Source organism: Mercurialis annua, linkage group LG2, assembly GCF_937616625.2.
Source record: "Mercurialis annua linkage group LG2, ddMerAnnu1.2, whole genome shotgun sequence".
NCBI lineage: Eukaryota > Viridiplantae > Streptophyta > Magnoliopsida > Malpighiales > Euphorbiaceae > Mercurialis > Mercurialis annua.
In genome coordinates, this window is record NC_065571.1 from 48,131,115 (window position 1) to 48,141,644 (window position 10,530).

At 31.4% G+C, this 10,530-nt stretch overlaps 1 non-coding gene across 1 annotated transcript; it reads left to right on the plus strand.

Annotated features, from left to right (window-relative positions):
* On the plus strand, positions 1-107 carry LOC126670822 (small nucleolar RNA R71). The gene has a single exon (XR_007638817.1). It is a non-coding gene; the product is annotated as a small nucleolar RNA R71 (small nucleolar RNA).
* The last annotated feature ends 10,423 nt before the right edge of the window (positions 108-10,530 follow it).

A 10,530-nucleotide genomic window follows, 5' to 3' on the forward strand; every position in this document is an offset into this window, starting at 1 on the left:
AGCCGATGATGGGGGACACTCCTTTGTAAATCCTTGAAACGCTCCCATGCCTCATAAAGTGACTCCCCTTCAAATTGAATGAACTCAAGAATATCCTTGGTCAACTTTGTAGTCTTGCCATGAGGGAAATATTTGTTGAGAAACGCTTGAGCCAACTCTCTCCAATTGTGGATGGATTCGTTGGGTAGAGAGTGAAGCCATAGGCTAGCCTTGTCCCTTAAAGAGAAGGGGAACATTCTCAACTTGATTTGATCCGCGGTTATCCCATGAAGCTTGAACGTATTGAGTACACCCAAGAATTTGGCGATGTGCGCATTGGGATCCTCTTGACTCAACCCGTAAAACGCACAACGATTCTCTAAAAGTTGTATCGTACTTGGCTTGATCTCAAAGGTTGCCGCTTGAACCGGCATTGCAAAACATCCAAACATGGCATTATCCACATACGGCAAAAAGAATTCGCCCAAAGTTTGTCTTGGTTGATTGTGCACTTGTGGATGCAAGTGGGGTCGATCATCCCTTGGGCGTTCTTGATGCCTTTGGCGATTCACATTCTCAAGTGGGGGAGGAGGCGGATAATGTTGTTCCGCTCCTTCCACTTGAGGATTGAACCGCTCACCTTTCTCATAATCTTCATTCTCATTTTCCATGATAGCGGGTCTACGATTTTCCCGCCTCACACTTCTTTCAAAGCCCCCGAGATTGTCTTGAAACGGTTCTAGTGGAAGATTAGCCCTTCGTGTATTGTGCATACACTATAGTTGATATCCTACACAAACAACAACAAGCAAACCACGCGTAACCCGGAAAAAAGCAAAAACAAACAATTGTAACAAAAACAGATAATAAAACTAACTCGACCGAACTACAACTAATTTCAATCAATCAATAAACACTCGTCACTCCCCGGCAACGGCGCCAAAAACTTGTTGAGAATAAACCCAACTTGTAATAGAGTGGACCTAAGTCCGGATTGTCGATCCCACAAGGAGTGAATTCAAGAGTGATTATCGATGAGAGTGATTTTAGTTGCTATTCAATTCGTTTAGTAAACATGAATATGATTTTCAAAGTATCAAAAGTCTAAAGGTAAACAACTACTAAACTTGCAATTAAACTAAATTAAACAAGATTGAACAATAAGGATTCAACTAAGGGTAAAAACGCTTGGAGGTTGCTAGTCATGCCAAAGTCATATCTAGGTAGTTCGGGTCAAGGTGATAGGAACTTAGGTCGGGCCAAGCTATTCTACGGAACCAATTCCGCTCTCTCGAGACGGAAGTGAATGAGTCAAAACTTGATTAACAATTCTGAAATCTAATCCACTCTCGTGCTCATAGATTTTGATAGAGTTAATCGAGCCAACTAATCAAGCAAACTCCACAACCAAGATAGCCCTAGATCATGCTAATGCATCTAGGTCTAAAGCATGTATTCCCCTAGGTATAGTCTAATTAGTTAACTCTCGTCCTCCTAATTAAACCACATAGCAAAGAATAAGAGGCCAACCTATTCTAAGCATTAAGCTCAAGAAGCACAACAACCAACATCACCCGTAAACCCTAACCCTAATCACCTATTTAATCAAGCATGGCAATTATAACAACCCCCAAACAAGGGGTTTAGCTACTAATCATCATCATGGCATAACTAATTAAGCAATAATAAAGATTAGGTATAGAGTAAAGAATAAGTACCTTGGAGTAATAAATGAACCTTAAACACATGAACAAGATAATGAAGCTTCAATTAAAAGACTAATACTTGTATTTAATAAATTTTCCAAAGTAGCAAAATCTGGAAATAAGTTGAAGAACACTAAGAACTATGAAGATCTTTTACTACTTTTAGCAAGAGCAATAAGAACTACCACTAAAAACTAGAGAGAAAGTGTTGCTACAATAATGAGATGTCTAACAACTCTCTACAAAATCATGATATAACCTAAAATAGAGATAAAAGGGTTTTTATATGTTTACAAAAGAGGAAAGAAAAACATTCACTCCAAGAGTGTGTTGCCCAAAAAAGCAATGAGAATCAAGCCTTGAAGCATTTGAAATCAGATTTCCCCCTTTACACAAGCCTATGCTCGAATCGAGCTTGATTTTTGGCTCCTCATGCTCGATTCGAGCATGAAAGTCTGGAACTCAGAGTGTTGTGCTCGAATCGAGCATGGTTTTTGCCTTGGAGAGCTCGATTCGAGCATGCCTTTGTGATTTCAGCTCTGATCTTCAAAACTTCATAACTTTGTGTAGAAATGTCTGATTGAGTCGGTTCTTGAACCGTTGGAAAGTTTGGGACGTCTACTTTAACTTTCATGAAGAACACAAATTCATTTGAGGCTTCTAGCTGGTTCCAATTTTCGAATTAGTGCAGCGGGGTCGGCTTTTCAGACTTGCACATGAGCTTTCGCCTCTTTTCTGTCGACTTTTCCATCTTTTGTACCAAAATGCTTCCGCAATGCTCCAAAGTACTTGAAATACTAAAACATATAATAAGGCACTCAGAATACCATAAAACCGTGATAAATCGTAATAAAAGCATGCGGAAACGACACTCTAAATAGGAGTAAAATACTCCTATCAATGCTTCGGGTGAAACAATTGAAAAACTATTATTTTTGAAAAAGCTTAATTTAGTCAATATTGTAAAAGCACATATCATTAAATTTGCCAACACTTCATATGAGCCATTTTTCTGTAAGTGTTAATCGACGATCAACATTAAGAGTTTTTTACATACTGACCGCACCGAAGCTAATATTTTTTATTCATTCTATCATTTTACACATAGTTTGGGCAAAGTAATACACAAATTCGATAACAGTTATCATTTGGCCTGCAATTGCATCAACAGTCCGGGACACAAACAAATGTTAGATAATTGTTATCCAGTTAATATGAATTCTTATTATTATTCTCGACTGGTTATTGTTTTGAAAGAATAAAATCTACCATTTAAAATATACTACCTTTATCTAATTACAGAAAGACCAAATCAATTTAAGTTTGTCTATTAGGCCTAACAAAACATATGACTAACATTGGTTATTTTAAACATACAAATTTAAAATTACTTTCAATTTAAATTTGTCTTATATTCTTTTAATTATTATAAACAGTTAGTTTATCGATAAATAAATGAATACTAATCCAGTTATTTTAATATAAATAACCCATAGCTGCTATCTAAATGGAATTTTATTTTTTTTTAATTTTTTTCTATTCTTCTCCACTGGTTATTTGTTGAAAAATAAGATTTAATATTTATAATGAAAAAAATTCATTAAACATCTCATTAATATCTAATTAATAAATAATTGATGCACATGAAAGTATTGATAGATATTCAACTACAATTAAATTAAATTAAACACCATTTTATTTCAGTCAGATAGAAGTTTTGTTCATTACGAAGGTAATGATGGTATTTAAACTGTATGTTGATTTGTGTAAACTATTCCTTAAACTAATGATTTGAAATTAATTGCAAATTTTGAAACATGTACATATTACTAAAATGATGTTTACATCACATGATTTGCCATAGTTTTTTCATTATATGTTTCCGATTATTTCATATAGATCTATATGGCATTTAGTTTTCATTTTCATTGAACCCAGAAATAGCTTGAACCGTGCAGTCCATCAGGTTTTTGATCGATAAACATTCCCTGAAAAAGCTATTATGCGTTTAAAACCTGGGTGCATACATACAAATATAAATGTCAAAAAAAAGCCACAGTTTATTGCAATGGATATTTAGTTACATGGTTACAAAAATAGCCCTTACATTGTTGAAATTGTCATTTACATCTTATAACTTTTAAGACTTGCAAACATGATTGTATTTTCTTTTCATTTAGAATGCATCAAGAGAATAATAATTTTACCCTGTAGTCAGTCAAAACGGTTGATTGTTGAACTCGGATTTCCTGAAAAATGGTTAGATAACTTAGATAAGTCGTTATTTGTGCGTACACATATGAATTTTACAGTAAAAGGAAAGAACCTTAAATTGAAACGGTATATTTTGCTGTGTAAAAGCCTGTAATTGCATGAACAAATTAGTAGTGCTTCTCACAAATAGAGATTCAAACCTGATAGAAACAATGGATTAATGTGTGCTTGTGTTTACATCATGTAATGTTGATACTTATATACTACTTTGCAGGGTCTTTTGGTAAATATCATTGGATAAGAAGTGGGGAGATAGGAGCCACATGTTGAGGCACATGGTCATGTTATTATTGAAAGTTACCATAGGGGTAAAGAAGGATAGAGTAAGAAAAAATTATATGAACATGGAACTTCTAGGAAAGCTAGATCAACAGTGAACAACTTCCTCAAGGAGTTGCTTATTCACGAAGGTGCCATGCAAGTTTTAGAAATAATAAATTGTCTTTCATTTAACATTTTGAAGCACAAATGACAGCCTTCCGTATGTCATTCATTTTGAAGTAGTTGTAGCGCGTGTCAATTTAGAGTCTCTCCTGCCTTTTCCATAAAAGGGCAGAGTACAATATACGTTCGACAACGTCTTGGTATTAGACATAAGGTTATTTTTGTGAATTTTTTGAAGGCATTCATTTTGGTTGATTGATGTAAGAAGAGGACAAAAAAACATGAGGGTATATATGTTAAGAAAATGTAAAAAGACTGTTTAAAATTAAATTGCTAAATGTATAACAACAAAACCACCTTTTTCAAAAGCATATTTATTCCAACAGCAGGGACTAAAAGGGAAGTAGAAAATACCGTTCAATGTACAATGTAATTCTACTTCCCTTTTAGAAGTTAGATATAGATTCCCAAACCCACAAACACTAATGATTAGTCAAAGATTGATAATCAACAACAATAGAAAACAATAAATGAATAATGCACAATAAATGAAAGGAGACTATAATTGAATGCTTGAGAGTTGTAGTTGTTGTAAGAGTGTCTATGCACATACATGTGGTGGTTGAAAAGAATTTATAATACCCAACAACTCTCCCCTCTATGTCATAAAAAAGATGACAAAAGTTGTGCTGGAAAGAGGTGAGTCGCGCTCTCTACATAGCATGTCGCGCCGCGACCTTTACATCTCTTTTAATCCTTCAATCAGTTTCATCCATGTGTCACATATCCATTGGGGTGCTCAAAAATACCTTTGGACCTCCAACGGTCATATGTGTCGCGCCCTCTGCATCCTATGTTGCGCCCTCTACATATAAGTCAACTGGGAAAGGCTTCAGTCAAAGCCCTAGATCGTGCCCGAGAATCGTTGAGTAGCGCCCTTTACATATATGTCGCCCCCCGTAAGACATCTTTGTCACAGGCGCAATTTTCTCACCGTTTCTATAAAAAAACTGAAAATCTCGATTCTCGCTAAAGGACTCTGAATTGACCCACGATGGTTTTAATAGGTTCCTATAAACTAATAAATAATATTAGAACATTTAAATTGATTGTCAAAGTCAAAATCAGGACTTGGTCCAACACACCTTATTAACATATTTAAACGTTACTCGCGATTCGTCGAATTCTGTGGATCGTCGATGTTTTTGTTGAAATTGTTGAATAACGTAACTTTGCGGTTTTAACATTATTATTTTTATCTTATCCATTTAACATTGGAATCGTCATCGTCTTATTCAAATAAACCAGCCATGTCAGTTCCGACAGTAAACTGTGTTTATATAATCACGTCATCTTTGGATTTCGACTAAAATTCATTAACCTCAATAATTAATCATCAAAGCATAATGAATTTACCCCAGAGATGATTACAAGACTCTTCAGAATGATCTGAATACAAAAACTTGAGGAAAACGTCTATTGGGAGAAATCATCATTTTATAAAATTGCTCCATGGAAGACATCCAAACTCTATATCGAGAAGTTAGAGGTTTGCCCCCGTGAAGTCCTACGGCCTCAAATAAATTTTTTAAATTGACTTTTTACTTGATGCTTGCTATAAATGTCTTAAGTGTTCAACGATATCATTGCACACCTGAAAAATACTAGAACATATTATATTAATTATGACATTCAAAATTAAAGAGATATTAAAAGACAAAATCCAACAGCTTATACGAGTATTTATTGAGTTGTTTACTGCTATATAAGATTTGTTATTTTAAATCCCTTGATGGTTGTTTGTTATATTTAAGGCTCTGAATAAGCTGAATTGCTCACGAGTGGCTCAACATTTAACTCGTTAAGAGTTTGATATGTATTTGTTCATACTTATATGAATCGACCTATTTTATGTTCACTTATTATCAAGCCGAGTTTAAATAGCGATGTTCGACTTGTTTACGACGATTTGTACATAATCTTGATTAAAAGTTTACGAGCGGGCTCATATATGAGCATAATTAGAAGTTCATAAAATGCCTCGTATGAAAGTTCGATAAAGAGTTTGTAAACTAACACGTATCTGAAATACATTTGCCGATTGTCTCGTATCTATACAATTATATTTGTATTTTATGTTTTATTATTTTACCATTAACTCATATAATTTTTAGATATTTTATAGTTGTTCTTTAAAATTTAGTTTATTTTTAATAGTTTAGATAATTAATATGTATTTGAAAAACTAATGATGAAGTATTGTTTTAAAAAAATTATTTAACTTGTATTCACTTGTTTAGGTTCTAGAAGAGCCACGCTCGAGTTCAGCTCATTTAGCGTGTAAATGAAAATGAACGAAGTCGAACCAAACTCATTTAGTGTTTAAACGAATGTATACGAGTTTCACTTGTTTAAAATTTAAATGAACGAATACAAAGTCGTACAAATTGAGCCAAATATAAATATTACTTAAATTAGTTGAACTTGAATACCTCATTTTAAATTCGAACCAATATAAGTGAAACATAAATGCCCCAAAATTTGTCTCTTCTCTGTTTTTTTTTTGAATTTTTTACATTTAGATTTATTTTCTGTAGGTTTTTTTTTGATAATTGGGGAGGGGAGCGCTTGTGGGAGGAATCGAACCCACGACCTAACAATTTGCTGCCTAGCGCTTATACCATTTGAATTACAGCTCATTGGTTCTTTTCTGTAGTTAAAAAGGGAAGGAATTCATTAATTTTAAAGATGTTCAAAATCTTTCTACATACCCATTTAGTGAAGTGGGCATTAATGATATTATATGACAGCAAATATCCCCACCTACCACCATAAATTACTTAACACTATTAATATTATAGCAAAATCAATTTTAAGATTTAAATTTTTGCATTTTATATGGATCGCAACCAATTTTTTTTAATTTTATATGTAGATTTTAATTTGAGAAATATGTGTAGTTGTGTTTAAAATTTAAAGTTCATTTTTTAAGTTTAAATATTTATGTTTTTTTATCAATTACGGTTAAATTTTAAAAGTATTATCTAATTTTTAAAAATAATTGTTATGAAAGTCTAGTCGCAACTAATAAAAGACGTAAATATTTAAATTTAAAAAATAAAATTTAAAAATTTGAACATGATAGTAATTTTTTTAAAATTGAGATTCAATTATTAAAATTTAAGAAATTTGGACATAATCAATATAAAACGCAATTTAAAAAATAAATTGACCTAATATTTTTAATAGTAACTTCCTACTAAGGCTTGGTCAAAAAGAAAAACTTCCTACTAAGGGTGATTTTGTGATCTACACTGAAAGCATTTAATTTTGTAGGGTGGGGGTTGCCTTTTCTCTGTCTTTATTAAAATTAAATTTTATTTTTCAGTTTAATAACTCTTCTTTGATATAAAATTTATTTTCTATTGCTGTGTTTCTTTAAATTTTTCATTTCAATTTGCATATATCGAATTTTGGACTATCAATTTTTTTTTGTATTTAAAGGCAATCAAATTTAAGTTTTTAATAATTCGTGATAAAAGCATGATCATAAAGAAAGCAAGTTATAAAAGTTTTCGGATGTAAATTATTGTCATGCCAAAAAAATTATTCTGCTAATTTTCTATATTATATCGTTCATTCTAATAGATAAATGTTATATTTACTCTATTCTTTTATACTACTATCTTATAGCATTTGATTTAATAGGATGTACTTATATTTTATTTAATATATCTTTTCATTTTTGGCAAAAAAAAAGAAAAATATAATCTAATTTAAAATAAAATTTCAAAATAGATGTCATAACATTAATTTCATAGTAAAATAAATTAAAGTATGAAAAATAAAGTATGCTGACATTTCAAACAAAATTATGCACGGTTTGTAGTGAAAATGGAAATCAATAAACATCCACCTGATCTATCTACCAACTAGACTATAAATGTTCTTAAAGAGCAAAATAGATCTCAACTGCCCTGTCTTATTAATTTTCAGCTAACCTCAACCCGTTCGTGCGGACCCATTCCAACAAGGGAAAAGGGTAAAAAATGCACTTCATGTTTGGCCCGTAAATCAAAATGGTCATCCATATTTATAAAAATGTTGAAACGCATTACATAATTTAAAAATAATTCAAATCCATTCTCTCCATTAACGTTATTAAAATCATTAATTTTCACTTATGCGTAATCTGACGTAACGCTTGAATATTAGATGTCTTAAATATACTCTTCATATTTGGTACGTGGTCCAAAAAGACCCTTCATGTATAAAAAAAGTTTAAACTATGCTCTTTATGTATCAAAATAAATAAATATGTGTATACATGATTTGAAAGGTAATATATTTTTAAAGACCTAAACATACTTGCACTCATTTACTTTATTAAAACCCCCTAATAATTTGAGCATATGAGCACTTATCAGGCAAACCAAGCTTCGATTCTTTTATTTATGCAGGAATAGGCTATTGAAACTTGAGATTCAGTCATGTATCAAAGAGCAATAATTTTGCTTGCGGTTAGCAATGTAATCGGGGAGGGCTAAATTAAAATACAATCATGCTTAAAGTTGATTTGAGATTTAAAGTTCAAAACATGATTAGAGATCGATCAAATTTTATATTAAAAGCTCGAACTCTAACTCGTAGAATAATTGAAACTCAATTTCGATCCAATTATCCGTATAAATATATAAAATTAACTTTATAAAAAAATTAAGATATTATTCTAAATAAATATGATTGTAAAGAATAGTTTTTTTTTATGAAAATTTGATTAGGCCGGCATGCATATTGATATGAGTAGTTAAATATTCAAATTTGATTCGATAATTAACACGGGCAATTCGAACTCAAAATCGAGTCTTTATTAATTAAATTGATTCTGAATATTTATCCAGTCAATCCCAAATAGTCCGGATAACTCGCGAATTGACCAGAAGCACTCTTATTCAAGTTTTTAAATTAAGATTTTTCTATTTTTGTATAAATATTTGAATTTTTACATAGACGAAATGCATTTTTGAACCTTTTTATACATGAATGACATGTTAGGACCAAGAGCGGGTATATTTAAACCATTTCAGGTTGAAGGCACAATTTCGGATCCCGTATCACTTAAAGTTAACGATTTTCTAACCGTGTTAAAAGAAGAAGTTTATTCGAGTTGTTTCAAAATATTTATTGCGTTCCATCATCGTTCCAAAGATGAAAGACTAAATTGAGCTATTTGCTAAACATAAAGTACGATTGACGTAGTTAGCTAAACAAGTTGTATTTATATAGCGTCAATAAAGTGAATCGGCACAACACGAGCACGATTCGCAAATTCATTTTGAAACGCCTATTAGTATTACATGTTTGATAATCCCTTAAAAATAAACATTAACAAATTATTTACATCATTTTAATTGGATTTTGTTTTCAATTTGGAGATGGAAAGATAATAAACCTTATACACTCTTTTTCAAAATTTGTGACTAACAAATACTTTATACATATTAATTATGTAAGATATTAATAAATAAAATAAAATACTACACTTACATTTTTTTAATTACATTTCAATTTTTTTGTTAAAAATAAATAATTGAAGAATACTATAATAATGTTTTATAAATAAATTTTGTCTATTAAAATAATATATTAATTGTTTTTTTATTAGATGGAGATAGCATTTTAATCTCTAAAAATATCCCACTTTAATAAATCAACTCTAAATCAATTTTAAGACTCTTGAATTTTAACACTTATATTAGAAAACCCCCTACCTCAAAAAGTCTATCTTTTCAGTTTCTATATTTGTCATTTTGATGCCTTTTTTTTGCAGTCCTTCTATTTATATTTTTTTTCCTTCTAGTAACATAAAGGGTATGAAAAATTCACAAAAATGACAAGTTAGAGATGTAGAAAGATAATATTTTCGAGATAAGAGCTTTCGAATAAAAGTGATAAACTACAGGGACTTCAGAATGAGTTTTACCGCAAATCAATGAGCCTATCATGGACTAAAAAAGATGGCGACCCCCACCACCAAATGGCACTTTTGTAATTAATAAACAAAACAAGGGCAATAGCTAAAACACAGTGTGATCTGGGTCCACCACCATTTCCAAAAATTCGAACGTCCCACTCATCTCTCAACTGGTAAACTTTTTCTTTTTTCAAACCATTTTTTTAAGATTTT